At 41.0% G+C, this 27,160-nt stretch overlaps 1 protein-coding gene across 2 annotated transcripts in view; it reads right to left on the reverse strand.

Moving 5' to 3' along the window:
- thrb (thyroid hormone receptor beta) overlaps positions 1-16,453 on the reverse strand; it is a 107,645-nt gene extending 91,192 nt beyond the window's left edge. The window contains exon 1 of one of the 2 annotated variants that reach the window (XM_005459724.4): positions 16,075-16,453. The gene's annotated coding sequence lies outside the window, so the exon portion shown is untranslated. The remainder of the gene's footprint in view (positions 1-16,074) is intronic. The other variant, XM_005459725.4, reaches the window with a different exon arrangement.
- Positions 16,454-27,160: the final 10,707 nt, after the last annotated feature.

Consider the following 27,160-nt stretch of genomic DNA (forward strand, 5'->3'; position numbering starts at 1 on the left):
AAATACTAACATTAGCCACAGCAATTACTCATGTTATGCTCGTGTTGTTTAGGACATAAAGATCCAGACAGCAACAACTTTAGCATTATTAGCACTATTACTTACCCTAACTTGAGGGGAAACGAGAGTGAACGAAAACTAGGTGCTAATCTTTAACCAACAAGTGACTGAAACTAGAAAGGACTACAACACAACCAAATCCAAAGAATAAGGACAACCAGCGTTGGGTGCCTGAAAGGGCCTAGCCTCCTGGGAGGAGGACTGCCATCCTGGAAGAAAACCAGCTTATATAGGCCCAAACACATGACGTCATCTCTTTTAATAGATGGAATAACAGCCAATAACAACGAGCCCAGAGTCGTGACATATTGTTAGTTTCCACTTCCATACTAATAAGACAGAACAACAAAAGAAGTAGAAAAAGACATTTTTCATATCTCTAACAGCAGATTTCTATTTCAGTACAGTTTCTTTGCAAACGTGTGCTCTGTAAAGCCTCAGAGTTTCTTCATTCGTTAACTCTTGTCAATGACAACATTTCAAGTTCCTGTAACTGATATCAACATTTCTGATGTGAAACAGACATTAAACCCATTATTAAAGGTTTCAGATACTTGCTTAAGTTTTCAGGACATCAACCCTTTGGTCTTTTTTCATTCATTGGTTTTTACTTCTCTTTTCACTCCGACTGCTTTGATCCTTTGCTCATAACATTGCTTTACTGAGGCTGCAGCTTGTGGCCGTCTCTCTTGTTTCAGTGATTTTCCCTTGTTAACTTTTAAAATGTCTTTCCAGCTGGGCAAGGGTTAGCGCCCAGTTAGGATTGTTGTTATGAACACTGTTGTGCTGGTCCACCTATACTTTACTATGGGGAAGTTTGTGTCCGCACTTACAGTGAGGAGCTCCAACAGGAACGACGTGTTAGCATGTAGCTGTGAGGGTGTTGTGTATGCAAGAAAGAGACCAGCTTGTAATCCGACATGTGTGACCCTGATGGACCAATTATCGGACTGTGCTGTGCACACTGACGATTGGACGACTCAGTTTTAGGGTCACTGCTGGTAGCATGAGGCGATACCTGCTGAGGTTGCACGGATAGTTCAACTCCTCCACAACAGCACATCAATACGTGCCATTGTCAGAAGGTTTGCTGTGTCTCCCAGCACCGTCTCAAGAGCATGGAAAAGCTTCCATGGGACAGGCAGTTACTCTAGGAGCTGCACAGGGCCATACAAGCTGCTTAACCCATCAGTGGTGTCAGTATTTACTCCAGAAACCAGACCCCTACAAAATGACCACCAGTACGGCAGCGTGAATATGGCCAAATAGTCAGACTTCATGAGGGTGGCCTGAGGGCCCAACGTCCTCCTCATTGGCCCTGTGCGCACTGCCCAGCACTGGTATTGAGAATGTGCAGGTCCACCACTGGCACCCGCTGCTTTCCACAGACAAGAGCAGGTTCCCCTGGAGCACAGGTGACAGATGTGAAGGGGTCTGGAAAAGCCGGAGAGAACGTTATGCTCCCTGGCTCAAACGTGGGAGGCCGTGCCCCGGGACACCGTCTGTCATCTCATCAGGAGCATGCCCCAACCCCACAATACACAAGCACGTGGGGGCCACACAAAGTGTCTCTTTGAATGTAGCCCTCTGTTTGTTAGTAATTTATAACTCCATCGACAGAAAATGATCCAGGCTGTATCAGTACCAATATCCAGCATTACTTTTTCAAAGTGCTCCTTTAATTTTGTTGAACAGTCTCCATCGTCATCCAGCTGATTATTACTCCACATTTCCAGGTTGGTAAATGAACAATTCAACCCTTTATATAATACAGAGATGCCTTTGGGCAAGCTGATGTGTTAAGGATTTTTTAAGTATTAAAACACATATAGTATTACTGAAATATCTGCTAAAAATCCAAACCAATGTAGTTCTACAGATTCAAAATGTAATGTGATTAGGGATGTTCCAAGTGCTGACTTAGTTAACCAGGAGTAATATAAATGCACAAAAAAGGAAATATGATCCAAACTAGGGTAAAGTAGCAGTCACGCCCTGAAGTTTGAGCTGCTTGTCTAAAAGAAAATAGGACGTTGCCAAAGGCTTAATGGTTTCTGCCTGCTATTCTGTCCTGATGAGGCTTATGTCAAACTCATAGACAGGGACTGATACAATATTATTAATACTCACATTGACACTGCTCATCAATACTGACATTTACTGCTGTTCACTTTTAGTTCAAAATAGGCCCGTAGCTATTTATAACTTTAGTAACTGAGTATTATATCAATTATGACACCGACTAATCTGATAATACTTTTGTCTTATTAATGAGCAATACTAAATATTCAAAAGCAAAATAAACTGTTCATTGGTTTTTGTTCATTGGCAGCAATGTTTTCATAGTTTTCATACATTTTATATACAGTTTTTTTAATTTAACCTTTATTTATAGTAGTAGTCTCACTGACTCAGCGTCTCATTTACAGGACAGACCTGTTTCAGACAAACATATTGTATAAAAAGTTACAGAATTACATCCTTTCACTGTGTTTATGTGCCAAAAACGATCATTTTTATTTTGAAGAAAATATTTTCTGAACTTGAAAAATAGCGCAGTGAGGTATACCTAATATCCTGCCTTTAGTCTGTCTTCTTGGAATCCTTTCCTATATTAAAAGAAGCAAAAAAGAATTTTTGTGAGTCTTTTGTGTCTCCTGGATGATTTGAAAACAAATGGCAGCAGATGGGAGCAGCTTTCCTTCACGCTGGAGCTTGTTAACCAGGCGGTTTGATTAAGGACTCCTGGCAGCTTTTCTCAGTAAAGACCTCAATGCTGATTATAGTTGCAAAAGAGAACAAAAAAAGTTTCCTTTCACACCACTTGAGCTCACCGTCTTGGTAACAGTTGGGCATTTTGCTTTTTGCAGTTTTAGAAAGACTCCACGTTAAACTACGGCAGCATCTTCACTGCTGCTGCTGTGCTATCAGACATTCGGTTGAGAAAACGCGGAGCTGCTTGGGCTTAACGTCATACCGTTTATTCAAAGGTTTGCTCCTGGATACATTTCAAATGCATGTCTAGGTGCAAATGTGGGTGAAAAGCATGCGACTTACGTGGTGAGCTCTACAGACTCATGCATCATATGAAGCATCAAGTCTATCAATGAACCATTGCAGCCCAAGAAATAATTATAATTCTATTACAACAGCTCACAATGAGTTTGAACCAGGCCCCTCTGAGACACACCCCTGCCTGCAGGTATTAAGAGAAGAAGTGGTTACCATCTCAGCCTGTAGGCAGGTTTACAGGGAGTTGCCAAAGCCTGACGTTGTGTGTCAAAGAGGAGTCAGAGACACACAGACAGCACTGCTTTTGTTATGCCTCACTACAGTGCTGTGGTTGTGTAAAACACAGAGCAGTGGATAGGATCAGGACAACGATAAAATCCGTACATCTTTAATGCTTGTTGAACCAAAAAGACCAAACTAATCAGGTATATTCCATACACAGACGACACTATTTAAGCTGTCTAACGTAGTGCAAAAACTACAGTAACATACCTTTTGCAAAAACAAAGGAGTATTTCTGGTTGTGTCAGGCAGTGCTGTGCTTGTGTTGACATGACACTACATTGCTGATCAAATACAGTTGTTACCAAAGGCTGCCAGCCTTCAGCCTCAGTCTGGCTCTTTCAAAGCAACACAATACTTTTTAGAACAAACAACCTCGTTACCTGTTACATTAACACAGTTTATGAACTAGTAATGACTGACAGGTACGACTGATAATACTGAAAGAGCAGCAAATGTTAATGCTGTTGCCTTAATGTTAACCATAGCTACTCCTTTAATAGGGCCAATAAGGCCACTTAAAGCCAATTTTAACACCACGTTTTTCACAGCTTATAATCTGCAATGCCAAGGTGCGCGCTCTAAGCATAATCCCACGTGTGCGCGGAGTACCAGACCTCTTAACATTGTGTTTTTTAATGAGCATACTCAGCCAAATTCACATTATTTCTAAGCACAGAGCACACGTGGGCACAAATGATACTGCCCAACTGATGTTCTACTCACTGGCAGCAGTGATCGTTTGATAACGTGTGGCATCATTGCAAAGGTCAACTGTGGCCTTTTATTTTCTTTGTCACTCATTGTTTTTCTTGAAAAATAACGTGTAAAGGACACATTTCACAGTTAAAATTCAATGAACTTGCTACACTTGATAGCCGAGACAACACGAGGGCGCATGTTTTCATGACTTAACAGGTTGGACAGTTGTGTCTGTATGTGAGCAGTTGTTTTTGACAGCTGCAGAGTACAGTATGTACAGCCAGGCACAGATCACACCACCCAGCACAGTTTGTCAAGACTTATTCCTCCTCGTCACTATGACAGTTTCACACATTATTGTAGTGCCAACCAAATACTTTCTATAGACAACGGGACCGTGTACAGGGCGAGACTTACATTGCCAATATTATGTCATCAAATCCTGCAAATGTAGCACTTGTAACGCGGGAAAATCCCACGAAATTAAGGCAGTCTCACTATGTTCATGCTTTCTCTCCGTCCCTCGTAGGATTCACAGATTTCATCTTGCAGGAAGGCACACAGACGTGTACATCTGATGTACGTCTCCATCAACTCATATTCTATTATTGCAGAAGGACAGCATTAGCATAACGCTAACGTGTGTGTGAACGACTAAACTGACTGAGTGCTTAAACTGACCCAAAGCTGGCTACAACAACATAAAAAGCACATTTTAATAAATCAATGTAAGCGTGGGCCTCACGCTGCCCCACCTGCCCCCCTCTGCTCCTCAGGCCGAAGCACATCTGACCGGGCTGCTCTGTATTTCTATTTGCTCAGGTTGGTTCTCCACACTCTGGACTCTCCTCAGTCCAGCTGTGGTTCCCTCGCTGCTCTGCACAGCCAGCAATCCTCAGCATGCCACAGCTCAATATTCCATCTGCTATCTGTCATCTTTTATATAACTGCAGTCTGCTACGTTAATGACAACAGACGGCTAATGTGACTGTCAGGGAATTCATTGAAAATTCATTTAAAAAAATGTAATAACACCAATCTGACTTTGTGCACAATCACATTATTATTTTATATAAGAAAGTCCTTGTGTGTGTTATACTACTACTACTAATGATAGTAATACTAATAGCCGTTCATTAATCAAATCACTCAGCCTTTGATGTTAAACTGAACAGGGACTCAAACCAACAAGCTCTGGGTTAATTTCAATCAAGTCCCCCATTACTTGTTAACACAGCAGACAGGAACTGTCCAATTACCCCCCAAAGTGTAGAAATCCTTCCATGGGAAGCACTTAAGGGGAAGTATATGTCAGGCTCAGATTAAATAACACATATGGACTTATGTAGTAATAAGAAAGAGTGTAAAGAAAACTAAATGTACTGTTTCTGGCAATCATCAAGCAAGAAAAGAAAATCACAGAAAGAGAAAACAGAAACAAAATCAAAAATCAACTTTGAGAGACGAGATCTTTGCTGATCGCTCAGCTGACAGCTTTGCACACCATCGGCAAAAAAAGAACTGGCAGGATTTCTATCCGTCTACATTTTTTGAGAACATACTGTTCAAGTACATAGCAAGCAGACTTTTGCAGTGATCCATATTATGAAAAGACGTTTAGTTGGACCATTTTAACTTAACAATCAGAGTTCAGGCTTGGATCCAGCTGAGCATGGTTTGCAGTAAGTACTGAAAGAAAGGCAGCCAAATATTGCTTAGCATAAGTGTTAGCTTTAGTTAACTGTTGGAAAACCTCCAGGAGACACAAAGATCTCGTTACAGATGTGGCAACACTGACAGGTTTGATGGACTGATGTCATGTATCCAAACAGACACTAGCTGTGCCTGAAATCCCCCTGCCTATTCACGCACTACATTTAACCTTTGCCATGTTATGTGAGGTTCCATATTCCAAAGGGTATACATTTTGTTTACTTGATGCCCTGATAATGACCAATGTAACACAAAGGTTTGTGTTTATGACGAGTACATCTCTGCACAGCAAAAACTGACAGATTTGATCTTCTAAACAGCTGCTGCAGCACGCTCCAGCTGTGTCCAAGCATTCCTGAGCAGAGTGGCAACACCACTATTTGAATTCCATAAAAGAACACATAATCGTAGCATTTTGGACACTAACTGTTGCATTAGTCAAACTTTTAGTAACTGCCAAAGATGTTGCAGCAGGGAGAAAACGTTAGGAACAACAATCCCAACCATAGTAAAATGCAAAATACAACAGTTCTGCCATGAAATAATGAAATCCATAACAAGTTCATAGAACCCCGTGTTGGGTTCACAGGGATGAGACTTCAGCTGTCTTTTGAAGATAAGATTTCCCAATCGCACATCCCTGAGGCATAAAGCTGAGCTTTAACTACGGTCAAGAACAGCAGAGGTTTGCATTTGAAAGAAAGAGCCAGTGTGATGAAACACAACATGTCTGAGCCATCAGCTGGATAAATCCTTTGATCAGAACACAGACAGATGTGGTCTGTGGGATATATGAAGTATCAGGTCCAATAAAAAGAGCATAATGTTCAAACTAGAAAGGCTGTTACTGAGCTTTGTCTTTTTACACCTGTTCAGCTCACCTGTTTGGTTTGTACAGCCACTTAATTAACCACTCACTCAGTCATCCAATGAAACTGTGTGAAACTCCAGCACAGAAACATAAAACAGTTTATCAGGTTTGTTTCAGTTTCCATCCTGACGGAGACTTTCAAGTGTTTTAGGCAAGGCAAGTTTATTTATATAGCACAATTCAACAACAAGGTGATTCAAAGTGCTTTACAGAGACATTAAAAACAAAAACAAAAAGCATGATTTAAATTTGATTAAAACAAGCAAACAAACAAACAAACAAACAAAACAGTATATATTTTCTAAGTTTAGGTCTGCATCCATCACTACACCCAAATTTCTCGCCTGGTTTGTGGTTTTTAGGTGTATAGATTGAAGTTCTCTGGTGACCTGTAATCGTTTTTCTTTTGCACCAAAGACTATTACCTCAGTTTTATTTTTGTTTAGCTGGAGAAAATTGTGGCACAGCCAGTCATTAATTTCCTCAATGCATTTACCAAGAGCCTGTACAGGGCCTCGGTCTCCTGGTGACATTGTGATATATATTTGTGTGTCATCTGCGTAGCTATGATAGTTTATTTTGTTGTTCTTTATAATCTGTGCCAGTGGGAGCATGTAAATGTTAAACAGAAGGGGTCCCAAGATGGAACCTTGGGGAACTCCACATGTGATACTTGTCTGCTCAGATGTGAAGTTACCTATTGATACAAAGTATTTCCTGTTTTCTAAGTATGTTTTGAACCAGTTAAGACCTGCCCAGTTCTCCAGTCGTTTGAGTAACGAAAAAACTAGCTGCCACTAGTTTAAAGGGTTTACAACCTACAAAATACTGCATGTTTGAGTACTGCTTGCAGGTCTTGCCTTCAGCTTCAACAAGACCCCACATCTACTTAGGGCAATAAGTAAGGGCAGCCAACAGTGAGAGAAAAAACCTAAAGGCTCAGACGTCACCGTGCTCTTACTGCTGCTCACTAAGTTCATTGCTCAAAGTGGAAATAACTGAGGCATTCATATTTTACCAGCTTCTCTTAGACACATGAAAACTTAGTGAACGTGTTTATCCTGAAGAACATTTAAGGCATCAGCTCATTGACAAGCACAACTGAAGGAATGCTGCATTCATGTGGATGGGAACTGAGATCCAAAGGCCTTTTATAAAAAACACAGCAGATTAAGTGCTGTGTCAGCAACAACGCGGGACCACAGGGAGGTTAGCTAGGACTGATTTACCACACATGATCATCTCTATTATGCCCAAGCTCATCTGACTCCTCAAGGCCAGTTAGTGAGTTGTGAGTTTGTAGGACAGGGCAATGAAATGATAATCATTTCAAAATAACTTTTCCTCTATAGAAATATGAGAGATTGTCAAAATAAAGTCGACAGAACTCATTCTAGCCACATTGTGACAGACGCAGCGCACCATAAAATAAAGACTTGACAACTTATTTTGATAACTATGGGGTTCTGTGCATTGGTCAAAGCATTCGACTCCAGGTACACAACGCCCAGCTGAAAACACTTCACACAAGTGTATATCACAGGCCAAAGTATTGGAGGAAATCCGCAACGTGGCCCAGTACACAGCAACATAGTCAAACAGCGTGTCCAGAGACAGACGGCTGGTTTCCTGCCGACAGCTCGTCTCTCCCTGATAGCTCAGCTCCTGTGCATGTGCGACATAACGCCAAATAATGACATTTTTGATGACTTAATTTAAATGTAAAAGAAGTTACAGAAAATGCACTACACTGTGATATATATAATTATCGAGAGAATAACTGACTTACATTAGGATTATTATCTATTTAAAGTCAGACAAAGAAGCAGAATAGCGTACTCTGCGGCCATGTTCAGAGCATTTTTTCACAAAGGCAACATAAGTGCACGCGTGACCTGCACACACACTAAGTTCACTGATCCAGGTACAGTTTGTGCCACAGAGTGGATCACAGCTACAAGCCTCACAGCCCACCTCACTGAGGCAGCGCCGCCTTTTTGTGCCTCTTTGAAGTTTTATTTATTATTTTATTTATTTAGCCTGACACAGTCGTCAGTTTTCTTTATGTTCCCCTTTGTTTACGTCTAAAAGTTCATTGAATATATAGAAATGCTATAGTATTATGTACTAATATCTACATTACTTATTTGGAAGTGACCAAAGAATGTAGTTTTCCATTTTGGTTGTTTTTGGTCAGAATTTATTTATTTTAACATTTATTTTATTCAACTCATATTTTTTTATATTTAAAATACTGTGGTATGATGTTCCATAGTACATTTATCTGTACATTGTTTAACTTTTGACAGAAAATAAATAAATGACTTATACCTTCACTTTGGAGTGAAAATGAACTTTCAAGCTTTCCAATGATTTGATTTATATGAATTATTGATTCTCATTGGCTCCGTTTTGAGAGTCACCCTCATCACTAAGCAGCAATAAAGAAATTCCATTGATGCAAATGAATATGATGCTGTGCATGTTTGTGGAGGTATGCTCCTTTCTATTTGTCATGATTACACATATTACACAGAACACTTTTCTTAAAAGTAATGCAGTACATTACGTAATCACTCCCAGGGAAAAGTAATTCATTACTCTACTCGTAACGTTACTTTCATGTTACTCTGTGAAACACACGGTCTCATAATTTAACAATATAAACCTGAGGCTACACCCTCACACACCAACTCAAATCCCTGATGAGGACACACACGTCTCTAAGATCTTAGTGAATACAAAGCTGACCGCACAACGTGAAACTGAAAAGCAGCACAAAAAGTGATCGACACAGTGATTCTGCTTTAGGAACCTGAACAGGGAGAAGGGGAGGCTGCAGCCTGACTGCTCATCTGTTTGTTACCTGTTGACGTTCAGGGTCTGGCTGCTCGTGTTCAGCATTCACTCAGGTTTCACTCTGGGTTCTTGGCTAGCTTAGCGTTAGCATGCTGTCTGTGCAGATGCTTGCAGAGAACCAAAGTTGTGTTAGCAGCACAGTGAGGTTGTTTCTATCCTGGATGCAGGACATTTACCATTTATCGTGTCCTTTTGTGCAATAAAAATAATCCATGCTTTAGCCTGTGTCGCTATTTCCCTTCTCTGACACACCAACTGAAATCAGCTGATTGTAGCACGAGTGCAAGACCCGATAGGTGGGACGGACACGGAGGCAGACTAACAATCCCAAGGAACTAGACCACTCCACCCCTATTCCTATAAGTGATGTATATCGATAGACTTTATGTTTTCCCCCTGTGTAGTCACAGCATACCACGGCCCAGCTGCCTGAAGTACTGGTGCTAAGCAAGGTTCTGTCGGTCGAGCTCTCACCAGAGCCAAACAGGAAACTCCATAACAACAGCTGCCTCTATGGGCATCACTGTGTTCAGTAATAAACCGACAGCAGGCAGCTAGCTCATTTTAAAAGTGGCTACCAGTAACCTGTCTAAAATCCTGTTATAACCAAACATCACAGGGTCAAATAAAAATAGTGAAAACTGATGTAGCAGAGACTGACATATTCTCACTGTCACTGCGCACATGGTGTGGCAATGCAACTATGGAAGCCATAATGCAACGATTAGAGCCATCTTTCAGTTTGACATGTTGCACAAACTCAGTCTACAACCAGGATTTCATCCGCTCTAATCCTCCCTCACTGACCAAGGGAAGTGCCATCAGACCTGTCTCAGTGTGGACATTTGGATCCCTGCACTTGAGCTCCCAGTTGATGTGTCACCAATCTAACACCTGCAAAATGCATGAGAAGTTGATTACAGCCAGACAAAGCTTTGTCTATTAGATCGAATAACCAGCCAATCTCTCCTTACAAGTCCCAGTGCTGAACGGGACGGACAACATTAACTCGTGCCCATTACTGAATATTGAAAATTGCAAGACAAATGAAGGTAACTGCAATAAATTATTTTAGGACGGAAGAGGGCACATTAGGCCTCATGATGACGCAATCATGAATTTTATTGTACTATAAGAGTTTAAATCACGACTTCCTTAGGAGGACAAAAAAACCCTATGGTAAGCCTTCAGTCTTCCAAATCATAAATAAGCAGCTAGCTGAAGAAGTCCAGTATATTTACCAATCACATTTAGCTAGCTTACCATCAAAATGTGTGCAAATGATCATGTTGGTAAGTAACCCAGTGGTAGCAGCAGTTTGACATTTATTTGTATTGGATCAAAATGACGTGGTTAGCTGTTCTAAGTAAAAGTGGTTTGTTTGTTTTTTCAGCCCACACACCAAAAACTAAATTAACAAATTGTGGATTTAAAGCTTTAGCCCATTTTAGCAAAAGATGGGTTTTATTTTAACAGTTTTACCATTTTTAAAATGCCAACGGGTCAAAATGTCCCCTTAACAACAACAATTAAAGGTTTTTATTCCCAAGTGAAAATCTAAAGATAAACTTAACAGAAACAGTTTAAGTAGGTACCATTACACTTGTATTATTATTTTTAACTTAGACTTTGCCTTCTGTCAGCTTTGAGCTTCCAGACTGTGTTTATAGTCATCTAAAAAGTGAGTGTAATGCACTCTGCTATGAGAGGAGCTCTTTTGTAGTGATCTTGTAAGTCAGTTATTGTAGTAGGCCGTGATTAGGTGCAGTTCAGTTCTTCTCAGTACAATACTCTATGATTGATTCCTGGACTAATTCAGGGACTGGAGTATTGATTTTAGGCTGTGATGAAGCCCTGACATCCAGCTCTCTGTGCCATTACATCTTCCAACACCTAGCTCACCACAAAAACAAACAAATATCTTAAACTCTTGGCTTAAGATATCAGGCCAACAACTGCACTTAATATCTTTGCAGCTGTCAATAAATACAGGCTGATCCAAAATGTTTCTGCTACCACAGAATCACATTTTCTCTTTAAAAAACTGATAAATTCATATCCGTTGGAATGCAACAAGGTTATCACATAAGAACCATAATGAGGATTGCACAGCTTCAACCAAGTCTGCATGCACTTGCATGTAAATGCACACTCTGACTTGCAAAGCCAACAGCACTCAGAACAGAAGAGGAGCAGGTGCACAGCGCAGGTATTTCAGCATAGTTATAAGGTCTCTTAAATCACAGCTGAATGCTTCTCATTTGAATGGCCAACTGAAACTTTGAATGAGACAGTGAAGGCCTCCATTACATCATCTGAGTAAGAGCAACCTGGTGAAGATCATCCTAAACATTTAATGCAGGGACACTGGAGACTCTGGAGACGCACCAATCAGACCACCAGGGACCAGAATCAGCAGATTTCACCGTTCCTGGACCGGTGATCGTCGCTCAGCCTCCCATATAACTATTTATAAGCCCGTCTGTTTCATCCATGCACAACACATGCACAGTGGCACAAGCAAGTAGCCACACACACACACACGCCTACACGCTAACATGTCCTTAGCATGGGATTTCCTCACTGTCAGCAAAGACACAAAATAATCCAAAGTACTTGTTTGGTAAAGTAAAATGGTGAAGTTGGCTGCACAGCGACTCATTTTCAGTTAACAATTTAACCCTCCTCCCAGAAGCAGGTGACTTTATTATCTGCTGTTCCAGTGAGAGAAGATGCTTTAAATTAGAGCAATCTGGGATACATTTAATAATTTATTTTACAATGAAAATTAGATTTTGCATTAAAGAAAATAGAATTTCTTGGTATATGCTGTCAGGTATAGTTCTTAGAAAGACAACTGGAATTTATACACTTTATACACTTCAAATCAGTCCAAAAAAATTACAATTAGTGCATTTCCATGAACTCTGAATTTCACTCCAACCCAGACTGCTTTGTTCAAGCAAACCAAACTTCTCATTCTGTAAGCAAAAATGATGATTACGACTACCACAGCATGGTTATTAAAAGAATGTGCACACAAATTTTAATAAGGCTTCTAGACACGAAAAACAATCAGGCCAAAGAAAAAAAGATACTGAAAGTATCCAAAGACTTTGCACACACCACACTCAATAAATTTAACATAAGCCACAGCAGAGGAAACAAGAGAAATGTGCGTTTTAGCTGCACACTAGGATGAGAATGGGTTTTAACCAAATAGTCCTTTTTTTGTCTAAAGCAGCGGTCCCCAACCTTTGTTGCTCCACGGACGGTTTAACGTCAGGCAGTATTTTCACGGACCGGCCTTTAAGGTGTGGCGGATAAATACAACAAAATAAAACGATACGACCGAGACAAAAACGGTGGTACTTTGTAAATATAACAATAAAGGTGAATTCACTGTGTAATTGTGTAACTTTATTAGCAGCGTCCTCCTGAAATGCACCAACAACACTGAGAGTACCATCCTCCTCTCTGCCCCTTAATGCTCTCTGGTCGCTGTGGTAACGCGTAAACGTTTCTTTCAAAATAAGACGCACAACTACAACACGGGAAAGACCCAGGGAAACCGAGTTAACGATACAAACCCTGAAAACCATCAATTTCACACCCGAGCCTCAACTCTCAGGGCCTGATACCCAACGACTCACAGACCGGTACCGGTCCGTGGCCCGGAGGTTGGGGACCGCTGCTCTAAAACATCCATTTTCCTCTCATTCTTACCGGTGCCTGGTGAGATGTGACGATCTAGTGGCAATGGAAGGTGGCACCTAGCAATGCTGTTTGCAAACAACACAAATAAAAGAATGGACTACCAACTTCAAGCAAATATACTGTGAGATAGTGTGACACTGATTAGATTTATTGGCACTGTACAAACATGAAAAGAGTAAAAGTATAAAACCATAGGTGACTACAGCTTCAATAAGCCCTGTGTGGAACTTCTTTAAATAATAATTAGTAAATGAGGTCAAGTGCAAACTGTCAGGCAAAGCTAGCCAGTCTGCCACAACTACGCGCAGTCATCTGGGAGATGTTTGAGGTCTTCGGTAGTAAAAAAGTCAAATCGCTCCCATTAAATTCAAATAGTATTTGTGGTTTTAATGTGCCTTGTTTGCATTAGCATGCCCATTAACTGCGTACACAGATAAGTTCACACAGTCTTGCTGTGTGAACTCATCACAGGGGCATTGTTGGCTGGTCTGTAATGTTATTGCTCATTGTTATATCATCACTTCAAGTAATGGACAAACAAGAGACTGTGTCACAGTTCCCTCGGAAATTGGATGTCGGAACTTGGAAGTGTTTTCAGTCCCGAGTTTGTGCATTCAAAAGAAAGCTTCTTAGTAAGGTAGAGCCGTCATGCATCACAAGCATCGCAGCATAAGACTTGTATTTGGGGTTTTTGGACTGCTGCAGTACATTCATGATAGAGCCTGGTCAGTGCTTATTTAGTGAGTCACAAATGGAAAAAGTGGCATGACAGTTTCAAAGTTTCAGTTTTATTACTGTTTATGTTCATTGCCGCCATCTTGGATTGTTGGTAGTGCTGCTCTGACTTTCCAAGTAAGAAACCCTATTCAGACTGGGAACTCTGAAATTCCATCTTCTGAATTGATCTGGATTCTTACCCTGGTTGATAAACATGACCCAGAAACATGTAGACTCTACAAATAAGAATGTACACGGTCACTGAGCACAGTAGCAAAATAGTGTAATAGTTTACACAGTTGTCTAACATGCAAAAGGTCCCTGGCATTGCATCAGGAAGGGCATCTGGTATAATTATCTGCCAAATCAAATATGCAGAGCTATTTGCTGCCACGACCCCTTGTGAATAATGGAACAGCTGATAGAAGCTTCTTAGAAATGAAATCTGCACAATACCTTTGATCTCTCAGAATTTTCTTAACGGACTTGTCAAAAACCTACTTTGCGGCACGCCATATTACCCCTCAGCTTTTCTTTATTAGGGGACAAAACTGACAACTGTCAAGGCTCCACCTTAAATACATTCAAACAGGTTTCAATGCACACATCAAATGCTTAACAACAACCAACCAACACATTACATCTATTTGCTGTAGCTGGTTCTGCTGCAAACTACATACAGTGCAGATTGGATATACTGATATCACAAGTGACTAGATACTGTCCTCACACGCTCTAGCAAAAAGTCCCAAAGACAGAATGACCTTAAATACCATTCATTCAAAACCACTGCTTCCTTTACTTTCTCCCTTTTTGAAATAAAACGTATCGTGCTTGAAAATGTCTGTTAATTCCGAATTCTATAATTGAAATGATCTTTCGATGTTTTGGGCACAGAGACAACGTTTTTACTTGAATTAATGGAGTAACTGTTTACTTGGAACAACAGCTGCAGTCATATACTAAGTGCTGTGCAGCCCATAAAGCCTCTCATCCCAGCATCAAGGCAAAAACGAAACAAAAACAAACGAACACAAATTCCCACAATCAGCTCTCTCGCTCAGCCTTGCACGCGTTAGCACCCCCCGCCCTCTCTAACAGTCCGTGAAGGTATCACTACAGCTTGTTAAACGAATATCGCACTACGGCAAGGCACATAGGACAGGTGACGCTTGTTTGTAACTTGGGAACGACTCTTTCCACTAGAGCCAATCATCCAGCGCCGCCGACTCCATGTAATCCCAAACACTAAAGTCGCTAATGCACTGTGGAGGGGTCTGCTTGTTTTACACGCCAGATGTTAACTGAACACTTGAGTGAAAGTTCCTGTTGTTAAACCGAAAGCAAAGGTTAAAGCGGAAATCTAGGTGACATACATGAGTTTAAGTCAAGTGACAGAAGTAAACCGAGCCATGCTTATTGCTCGTGGGATACTTTGAGCTATGAGGGAAACGATAACTTGGGCCCGAAAGCAACTCCCTCAAGTCCTTATCAAAGCCATTCTGGGGTACGTGCTGTTCTGTTTTCCTGACAGAACCTCGAGCCAAATATCTGACAACTGCACGGCCTCTCGCTTTCTGTTGACATTAGCCAACTATTAAAAAACGTAGATGAAAGTTTCTGCATTATTACAAGCAAGTGTACAATTCGGCGACGGTAAAACGCACCGGGAAAGGAATAAAACTTTAACTTGTAGCGAAATTCTTCTTTTATTCCTGCTGTCTCACTCCGACAACACAAGCCGCCGTGGACATGGAGAGCAGGGTCAGATCGCTGTTATGTTTAAATATTTGTTATGAAACGTTGCTGTTTCAAAAAGAACTGCGCACCGAACTGCTACACAGAACCCGACAGTTCTGCTGAGGTCCAAGTCACGTTTGTCCACGAACGAACAATCTAGCGATTAGCAAGGCACATGAATTGCACGAATTGTGAATGAAGTTCGTTATACGCCGTCCCTTCATAGGACATAAACACATTTGCGGCTATGTTAAAAATTAATATGAACATTAGCTTAGGAAGCGCGATGCACCGCGATTTAGCTACCACAGTGGCACACAGCTAGTTTTTGGAGAGGCTGCTGTTAATAGCAAGACTGCTGTCAAAAATACCCCCAACCCCACCCTCTAAAACAAACATACCGCATATGCAAGACGAAGCCCGTGTCCAAATATCACTTGGAGTCCCAGTGGGTGTGCATTCCGCCTCAACTGGAACCAGCGTTGATCTCCGTCGGTTAAAGTGAACGGGACACAGCGCCAGGGTTTAACCTGAAATGACCCGCGCCAGTGCAAATCAGGCGAGGTCTATGCGCGCGGAGTGGACTGAGTGCAGGGTGAGCTAACGGTGTGAGCGACTGTGTCAGTGTTTGCTCTGGACGCTGAAAACTTCAACGTGGAAGCGAAAACAAACGCTGAAAAGAAAGAGGTCAGACACATTACAGACGACACAATTGCAGCTCTCCGACTGAACGCTGTGGGGAATTAGAGAGCAGAGCAGGAACTGAGCGAAATAAGCCTCGCCCTTATTACAAACTCCAAGTTTTTTTCTCCTCGCTCTTTTTCGATGGCGGTTGGCTGCTGGTACAGTAGGCCCGCCTGGTACATGCCGACAGGGCAGGAAACGCCGCTCCAGCTTTATTCTGCACTCGTGTGAGGTGGGCTACTTAGTAATACACTACTACTGTATATATACGCAACACTGGCCTAAATATAGCACATATATTGGACTCTATTCCACTTTAGTCATTTTTGCGTCACTTTCTATAGATACATCCTTTCAGAGATTTGTAAGTTATGCGTGTGCACACAAGTATGTAACAAATGCTTTATGCAGAAACCTGAATACTGTTTTCTAATCGTTTCTTTGTTTCACATAAACTATCATTTACTTGATTCATTATTTCATGTGTGTGTGTAGAACATTAAATAAGGAAGAATTTCCACAGCAATGCTCTTGTTTTCACAGACTGCGGCAACAACAGTGAAAACTGTTTAAGTAAACCACTGATGAGAAGAAGCATGTTAATCTGGCTGTATCATAGAGAATTAGGTCATCTGAACTTGAATGTCAAAATACTGTGATGTAATAAATTTGTGACTTTAAAAGTTACTCTTTTTACCAGAAATATAACATTTTGGGTTGTCGCTCACTCCTTTCCTTTTTGTGGGGATCCTCCTCACCGTGCCAGGTGGGCGGGCAACCCCCCCAAGTTGTGAGTGTAATGACTGGAGAGCGAGGTGACATCGGAGTTTGAAATCGACACTACAGGTGGATCTACTAAAGTCTTGGATGAGTTTGAATCTTAGTTACCACAGCTTCAAGGTAAAGATCAGAGGTCAAGTTTTCTGAAAATCTGGTAAATGTCAACATTTGAGAACGAGACAATGCAGAAGTTTGAAATTATTACCATAGGTTCATCTCAGGTACTTTGGTGTCAAGGTCAAAGAGGTCTGAAAATTACTGATGAGTTTCACATTTATACCACAGGTGCATCTACTATGTTATTAATAGTTTTAAATGAATTTTTTGCAGGACTGAATATTCAAACCTTGGACAGAATTCTGTCTGATCACAGCTTGACAGGGACGATTCATACAACTGTAAATGATCTGTTAACCATTTTAAGACTAAGAGTCAGTGACATGTGGGCTTTGGTTAGTGATCAGTGTAACTGTGGTTTGTACAAAAGACTTGGCTTGGCACTTATCACAGCTTTCACAAGGATTTTGCTTCTAGCGAAGTAGTGTTTGTTCTTAATTCCTGTAGATCACTTCAAGCATATAGTCAGATTGCACAGCATTTTTAAGGTCTCATTTTCACTGATGAGAAGAGTCAGTGTCACTCCAAAAGCTCCAGTTTGCAATTCTTGTAATTATATTAAACCAGCTTTTTTTCACTTTTGCTTTCACACTCTCTTCAGACTCTTAACCTCAGTTAGTTGACTTGCCTTAAACCATTTAAGGCTTCACCCTGCTGCCTTCTGGCAAGAGGTACCGGAGCATTCGGGCCAGACTACGAAACAGGCCGTCAGACTGCTGAACACTCAGAGACTGGACTGACGCACACACACACACACACACACACACACACACACACACACACCTTTATACATCTCAGTACCTTTTGCACAATGCTCAGTTTTTTTGCACAACCCACTGTCATTGTTGCACTTTCCTATTGCACTGTTGTGCGCCTACATTGTTCTGTTCTTTCTGGTGTTGCACAGTTTTTTTTGGGACACTTTGTTATTTTGTATATTGCTGAAGACCAAGCACATCACCCAAGCATACTCAGTGAGGGTGGTCACTTGAACCTGTAAGGAAATACCCCTCACCACAAAGAAACATCCCAGGGTTTTGGCCTAGCATCTAAAATCCACATCACAATCTGATCATGCAGTTGATCTGATTTGATTTGATCTATTCAATATTCCAGTGAATAATCAGATAAGAATACTTGAGCAATAATAAATATTCAAAAAAGAATATTTCATCCATCATCTGTTTCATTTGTCAAAAAAACAACCCCTTTGTATTTACATGCCATATTTGATTTTATTTTTTTAAAGAAAACATTTTCTTAAATGAAAAAATGGATAAATAATTAACTCATTGTCCATCCTAAAATCCTTACGGTCAGTGGCTCAGAGTACGTGTCCTGGCAGGACGTGGACGTGCAGGTCCTGATGGCCAACTGGGCCAGATGGGTGACGACCCCAGGCTGCTCGGGTGGAGCACGTCTTAATGGTGTGCAGACCTCCAACTTGAGCGGAGCAGGTCCTGGCGGTGTGCAGGTCCATGAGCGCGGGTGCAGTCGGACCCACCACCTTGGTCGCTGGAGCAGGTGGCGGTGTGGAGGCCGCAGGAGACTGGGCAGGCTCAGTTGAACCCCCAGCCTGGCGTGGCCGGATTCTGGACGGGTTGACCTGAGCCTCCAGCCGATGTGACATGACACTGGACAGGCTCTCCTGAGCCTCTAGATGCCACAGGAAGAAAACATTTCTGTGGAGGATTGGCCATCTTCTTCCTGGGATCTGGTGTGGGTGGCGGGACTGGTCAAGCAACAGCTGCCCCCACCCAAAGAGCATGTATGGGTGCAGGGATGGGCTGGGTCCTGACCGCCCTCCCCCTAGGAGCCAAAGCAGACGCAGGAGCTAGCTGGGCGCCGGCCACTTCCACCCAAGGAAGAAATATTGGTGTGGGAGAGGATGGGGTCACAGCTGCCCTTGCCTTGGACACAGCTGCAGGGACCCACCAGACACCACCCGCTTCCACCTGAGAAACAGGCACGGGTACAGAGGAGGACTGGCTTACGATTGCCCTCACCTGGGGAGCCGCAAACGACTGAACGCCAGCTGTTCCTACCTGAGGAAGTGGTACAGGTGCAGGGAGGAGCTGCGTCCGAGCTGCCCAGGGATCAGGGACACAGACGGACAGGGGAGAAGGTTCAAGCAGGATTTCAGATAAAAGCAAAGTCTCTTGGGAAACAGTTTTTAGATTCCCAGTCCATACATTCATGTGTGTGACTGATTTGAAGAGACAGAGAGGGCCCCTGGAACATGGAGACACTAAAAACGAGAAACACCGGGATGACACAGAGACAGAAAAAAAAACTATAACATAAGCACAAACACATAAAGAGAACCAAAACCATGACTGACACAAAACCAAAGAATATTAACAAAACTCAAAAAAACATGAACACTAGGTCACCGGACCCAGCACCATGACACAGTGTTGCTTGTATTTGTGCACATCCAACAGCATAAGTGACTTCACTATTATATAGCGATATAATCAGGATATAATGGTAAATTGCAATCTTTTCACCACCTCACATAGTTCAGCTGTCCAGTTAAACAATAATCATTTAAAAAAATAATAATTTATCCTTTTGGATTCAGGTCAAGACTTAAAGTTCAGGCAGATGGCCTCAATAACAACTGTGGAGGAGAAAACTCAAAGCTTTAAACACATGATAATGTTGGTGTGTAGACTTTTGTGATCTCTTGAGAAAATCTGGTTAATTTGTCAATATAGGGCCTATTTGCTGGTGTGACGGCCATGAAGCCTCCTTAGCTATCGAGCTGCTTGGGCGGTCATTGCTGATAAAACTCCACTAAGAAAAGCCTGCTCTAGGAAGGCTTCTGTTTCCACATTTCTTGTGGGTTCTGCTGTGTCTCTTGAGAGCATAAGCATGCAAATTCTTGGTTTATTTCTGTCTAGTTCAGTTCTAGTCCTAAACTCAATGACAGTTGTCTGGCCATTGTTATAATTTAACTTAAATTTTACTGTAAGTTTAGATTTTTAGATTTATTATTGTTATATATGGACAGAGTTTTCAGGGTTTCTGAAATCATAACCCTTAACCCTTGTAAAGTTAACTTAACAAACTAAGTTAACAAGCCTTTTAATGCAGTCAGCAGCTGACCTCATGAACCCATCTTCCCTCTGATCTTCTTCACCTATAAAGTATCTGTGTGCAGTTGAGTCCTTTTGGCAACTAGGGCATTTTGTTCTGGGAGCTGTCAAATGGTGTTACAGTCAACATCAACACATCCCTCTAGACCAGTACACACACACACACACACACACACACACACACACACACACACACACCTTACCCAGTTGTTTCACAGATGATGATGCAGGTCAACTGACATTAACCATAAATGTATAAATGCCCCTGATAGTTTGCTTGGCCAACCTGATGATGTAATCCTGAGATATCTATTTAATGCTTGACAAAATGCTGCATCATGTATCAGGTCATGTATCATGTTGTCCAACAGGCATTTCATTGTAAGGTGAGCTCTAAGAAACTTGACAGAATTAAGAGGTGACCATGCTCATCACCTTGTTCACTCCACAGTTTACCACATGACTCGAGATTTTTTTAAGACACTGGTATTTTAATGTCAGTCTTATTTTTATAATAAAGAAGCAGACATGACACATTTAGCAGCTAAAAACACAGACCCAGCCAGATGGCAGATTTGAACCCAGCACTTTGTGAGCTGGCAGTGCTAACCACTGCATGACTGTACCAAGGGTTCAACAAGAACTTAATACTGGCTTTTATAGATGTGGTCAGACCAGCAGCCATGAGAGGGTAACATTAAGTAAGCTGGACTTTAAAGTATGGTACTGAGTCCATCAGCTGGTGGTCCCACAGCTACATGTGTAACCTCTTGTTACAGCATTTAGTTATTTGTGTTCATCAGTTTGAATAGAAAATCCATCAAATTAAGTGTTCTGGGAGCTACAGTGTAGACATAATGTAACAATTTCAGAGACTGTTCTTTATCAACAAAAATGTAAAACTTTCTAAATAGAGAGATACTTGAGATATTGGAAACAATTAAAAAAGTGGACTGGTAGCTTCCCTTAGCTAAATTAGTATAAGTTCATCCTGTATTTAGTGCCCAGAACACCTCTGTTCTTTGCACAGCTGCATAGGGGAGACGTTTTCATTTCTGTTGAGGGTTTATAAATAGCACTCTAGCCTTCCACATTCCAGGACCAATTGGGGTGATAGGAGCACATTCTTGACTTCCAGGCAGATATTGCTTTGGCCTCTCGAGTTAGTTAAAAAAGATCTGTAATCGCCTGCTTGTTCGGCTGCTAGTCTATTCATTACACCGCTACCATTTTCCCACGCTGTCCATCTCAATACTGTCATCGTTACTCTAGTCCAGTCATCTTCTCACCGCCTTCTTTGAGTCACAGCTTCCGTTCTGCATGGTTTAAATCTGTGCTCTCTGTTATTCTCCTTTGAGATTCACATTTGTGTTTATAGAGCGGTACCGTGTACATGTGTGCACACATGTACACAGAGACACACTGTCTCACTTCATGCTTGCTCTTCCCCTACTCTCTTGTGTCACTTTGCAGTTTTGTCCTATTATTTGTTGCGATTTATGTGAGCACAAGCAGAGGTTTTTGCTTGGGAAGTAACTGTGACCTCGCTTTCAGAGGCTTCTCTAACATTTATTGGTTGTGAAATATGTCAAACTTTTCAAACTTAAACAGCTGAGAGCATCTTGAGCACAGTGGAGAAAAAGCTGCACTGAGGATTTTGGAGTATGGCGTTTGAGCGTTGTGACTGCTGAGGATTAGTGGACACAGGAGACGTGTGGACACAGATCCTTATTCACTACGCTGCTGTTTACAGTTTAAACGCCTTCATCAGAACAAACACTTTGAATTGTAGTGCTGTAAGTTTGGTATAGTAATCTGTCTTAATATATTCAGTGTTTTATTTATTATATGGGGAAAAGTCCTGTCAGCCCTGTGCTGAGAGGGCTGTGGTCATCCATCCATCCTGGTCTAATAAACCCAGATTTCAGGAACACCTTCTTTAGATCCCTTCAGCTTTATTCAACAAATCTTGTCTCAATCCACTTTATATTGTAAGACCCCACAATGTCAATGTAGGAGAAATGTTCACTCAGATTCATTGATGACACGAATGCAATTCAGTAATCAAAGGTGTGTTTTTGGATTTTGTTAAATGTGCAAACATTGTTAAATATTGATAAATGCTGTGATTGCCAGATATCCTGTTGGAAGAAAACACATTTACATGAGAACAAATTGATTTAAAGTAAAGAACAGCGTGTGACTGCTGCACAGTGGCTGTGGTTTCACGGACAGTTAGGTCACATCCAGTGTCGCAGAGATTCATATGAATTTTAGCTGATGATGCTGAGATCCACTGACTGAATTCTACATTCATACCAACTTTATACCATCTAGAAAACAGACGGCATAAACAGTGTACTGTCAGTGTAGAGGGTGGAAATGAGCCAGGACAGCTCAGGAAACATCTGCTCACATCTGGATGAATTCATGTGTGTACATCTGATCAGCTGATCACAGCCTGTACACTAAGAAAATCTACTCGATAGAAATTATTGTGAGTTTGATTCTTTCCCACGCTGAGCCATTACAACCATTTTTAGGTTTCCCCACCTGCTGAATCCACTTTAACTGTTCACATATTCAAGTTTAGAGGCAAAGTCACCCTCTACAACGTAGGCAACATATATATAATCATATATAGATATCTATATATATCTATATATGATTTTCCTTTTTTTTCATCAGATTCAAGCTGAGTATAATTCTAATTTACAAAGACTAAAGGTAGAGCTGGGCGATAAAACGATAACGATATGTATTGCGAAATAACTTTTTCTCGATAGAAAAATTAAACTATTGCGATAGACCTCATCTCTCTTGTCCTCTTAAAAAAAAAAAAAAAAAAAAAGAACAGCCAATCCAAATTAAGTAGCGCAGAGCCGAACCAATCACAGCCGCAGCGTCACGTCACATGACTTGTTACGTACAGCACAAGCGCCAAGGCGCACATGTGTATTTGTTTTTGCAGCCGGGCCGCCCAGGTAATGAAGGAAATGAGTTTGCCGACTACAGAAAAATCAACCGAGAGCGTGAGCGAAGGTTACCGAAGAAAAAACAGATGATGGTTCCAATGCTGGAGAGCTTGTCGAACGGAAGGGCCACAGAAGTTCCGTAGTGTGAAGGTATTTCGGCTATTTCAAGTCTGACAAAAAACAGTAGCGCGCACTGTAAATTGTGCCGAAAGCAAGTCTGGATATACAATAAAGCGGTGCATGCTCAATCTCTGACTGAAAGCGCTAATTCGTCATTCGGCTTTTGTCAGACTAAAGTAACTGTTAAAACTGTTTGAAAAGCTAAGCTATACAACAAGGAGAGATTGATGCTACGTCCACACGTACCCGGGTATTTTTGAAAACGCAGATTTTTCTATGCGTTTGCACCTTTCGTCCACACGTAAACGGCGTTTTCAGTCACTGAAAACGGAGATTTCTAAAAACGCCTGCCAGGGTGGATATTTTCGAAAACTCCGTTTTTGCATTTACGTGTGGACAAGAAAAACAGAGAAAACGCAGCGTCAAAGGTGTGCGCCTTTTTTGACGTCACACTGTGCGCCACGTTATTGTTTCGGTGAAATGAATTTCTACAATACTGTTACTGTTAATTGTACTCTCTGCGGTGTTTAAATGCTTACATATACACACATAGTTACTGTCCCTCCACACATACGACTCGGTTCTGTTTCTATGCCCCATCTTTGTTTACTATTTCCTACCGAGGCTTCTAGACTTCTGATTGGCCAACATTTCTACACGGTTAGGAATATATCGCCACCTGTTGCTTTGGCATGTTCCTAGCAGCGTTTTCCTTCATTTCTGCGTTTACGTGTGGACGGGATTATTTTTTAAAACGAAAACGGAAAATCTCCGTTTTCAAAAATACCCGTGTACGTGTGGACGTAGCCTGAGAATTTCCTTTTAGTTCTCAGTTTATTTGATATTGACAAAAGTTAGTCAATTTTGTCTGTTCTTCTGTAAAACGACCTAAGATTTATTTTTAGAATTAAAATTTTGTTTCTAAGTGGAATTGACAATTTAGTAGTCTGTTTTGTTTGTTCTATTTTGAAACTTAAACGCTTTAGCGGCTGCCTTTTGTGTAGTTTACAATATTTGCCTTTATCTGAAACTGAAGTCTCATGTTCCTTAAGTACATCTACCCTGTTGAACTTATTATGGGAAATAAATATTTTAATTAAAACAGGCTGCTAATTATTTCACATTTTACTTGTGAGCAACGGCACATTTAAATCTTACAAATATAGTTATTTGGCTTATATCGTGATATATATCGTTATCGCCTGAAATGAAAAAAACATATCGTGATATGAAAAAATCTTATATCGCCCAGCTCTAACTAAAGGTTGTATTCCCATCTACTGATATTATTTCATTATGTTTGCACAAGGTTCAGTTAGCTGTGCACTAAAATAGAAACCTCCTGCAATGAGCTACTTTTCACTTTCTTACTTTGTGTACATTTCAGAGTCTGTACAGTAAAGGCTGAATCAGTACTTTTACTGGAGTGTTTTTTTAACAGTAGTATTTTTAGTAATTTTTTTAACTTTAATTAATTAATTTAATTAATCTATGCCTGGCACACAACAATGCCGGTACATCTAACGTTAGATAATATTCTCCTGAACTCAAAAACTATACTAAAATATAACCCAATAAAAATAAGATAATATAGATATAACCTTTAAATCTAAGCTCTCTTCTTCCTCTCCTGTTTTTTTTTTTTCTTTATCTTTCTCCATCTCTGAGTGAAGTTAGCTCTCTGTCTTCTCTCCCTGTGAACTACAGCAGCTGGACCTTTAGCTGCAGCACACTGTGAGACAACAGTTTTTGTTTGTTGAGCTGATAGAAACGTTATATTTGAAATTACCTCCCACTTCAGAAATGTTACTCCCTTTATGCTCGCTCCTCTTCAGTACCGCTAGCTAGATGCAGTAGTATCGCAGTCGCAGGTTACGGACACCTGCAGCTGTTCCTGTGTCGTGGCAAAACAAACAAACAAACGACAACAACAAAAAAACATCACACCTTTAACCCCTGACTTTGGCTCGTGCCACATCCTCTGCTGGTTATTACATGACCAGGACTGCCTCTCATATGTTAGTGTTTATGCTCAAATTGGTTTGATGTTTGGAGGCTCGCAGTGAGGAAATAATAACTCAACCCAAACGGGTTAACGCAGAAGTAACGAGCCTGTTTTGAAAATATAAAGTGTACAAAGTAAAGGTACTTGTTAAAAAACTTAGGCAGTAAAAGTAAAAAGTAGTCAGAAAAAAAAACTTAAGTAAAGTACAGATACCCGAATTTTGTACTTCCCACCTCTAAATGCACTGATTTCAAGCCACGTGACCACCTGATTAGATATTTGTGTTAATGAGTAGGTGAGCAAGTGTACCTGAAACAGTGGCCAGTGAGTGTATTTTAGTCATTAGGCCCTTTAAAATGTATTGTTGCCATTTCGGTCTTAATATTTCTAGTAACACTACTCTAACTGCAGTGAGCACATAACACATCCCTGCAGATGTCTTAATGATGTCTTCACACAATGGAAAGTGTGTTAATTATAGAAATATTTGTTAGTTCTGGTGGTAAATTGAATTGATTTGCTGCAGATAGTGACTAAATCTAATTTCATCCTGACCCAGTGTGGGCTCTGACCGAACCTTGGAGCACATTCGTTTATACTTCAGTTAATGGTTTTTGTGTCCAAAAGTAGACTTTGAATCTCTAGAGTAATCTTTCAGACATTGGAATTACAGTAATTACAATGTACAGTGTAGTACAGTGTGTTTAAAAAAACAAAACAAAGCAAACAAAAGCCACAGCGCCATCGTGCTGAAGGTCAGAAACAGACTGTGTGCTGACCGAAGAGGCTCAGGCTGAAGCAGTGCAGCGCCTGGCCTATTTTCAAGCATTATTAAAGTTACAGGATTTCACCATTAGATGCCAGTAGATTGCAGACTGCAGTCAGCTACAGTAGGTAGGTAGCTCTGCTAACACTGGTAATTCTGACTGCCGTTAAAGTTACAAAAACCTCTTGACTCATATTTACTTTGGTGGACAGAAAAAATCCTTTGTACACTGTTTGGAGTAACTTTTCATAATGTTGGACTTTAGTATTGAATTTTGAAAACTGAATTTTCTGCTTTTATTTGTATTTAGCAACCAGAAATATTATGGAAACACTGAGAAGACAAATCATTAACATGTGTTGTCAGGCACAGGTGTAGGTGTGGCTGCCTTAGTTCTCTTTCTGTAGCAGAACTTCAAAAAGCTGACTCAATTCTTCTGACCACTTCTTGTCTGAGGTTCAGACCAGCAAGAACGTAACTGTAATATTGAACCTGAAGTATGATCCTTCCACTCACCAAGGAGTCGCCCCAAGCTGTGGGTTCACCTCCTGCTGAACTCACAGAGCAGCAAACAGCCAGTCCAGAGACAGACTCTAATGCAGCATCACTTTCATGGCTCACTCCTGAACTCCTGTGAATAGGGGTGGGTTTTGATTATCGATTCTCCGATTAAAATCGATTCTAGCTTGAATAAAACGATATCGATTCATTAAAATCCTGAATCGATTTTTAAATATAAATTTATTTTGCCAGAAACACCAGAATCTCAGGTTAAACCTCACCAAATTTCGACAACCACCAAACAGCTATAAACGTAAATGAGAGCAGGTACATGGATTCTGCACAAAGACCTGAACACAAAGCGCGGACCCGCTGACGCATCAGAATCAGTGAGCTGGTTCAGTCAAATTTGGTTGGAGAGACAAAACCTGCAGCTTC

This window comes from Oreochromis niloticus, linkage group LG22 (genome assembly GCF_001858045.2).
Source record: "Oreochromis niloticus isolate F11D_XX linkage group LG22, O_niloticus_UMD_NMBU, whole genome shotgun sequence".
In the NCBI taxonomy this organism is placed as follows: Eukaryota; Metazoa; Chordata; class Actinopteri; order Cichliformes; family Cichlidae; genus Oreochromis; species Oreochromis niloticus.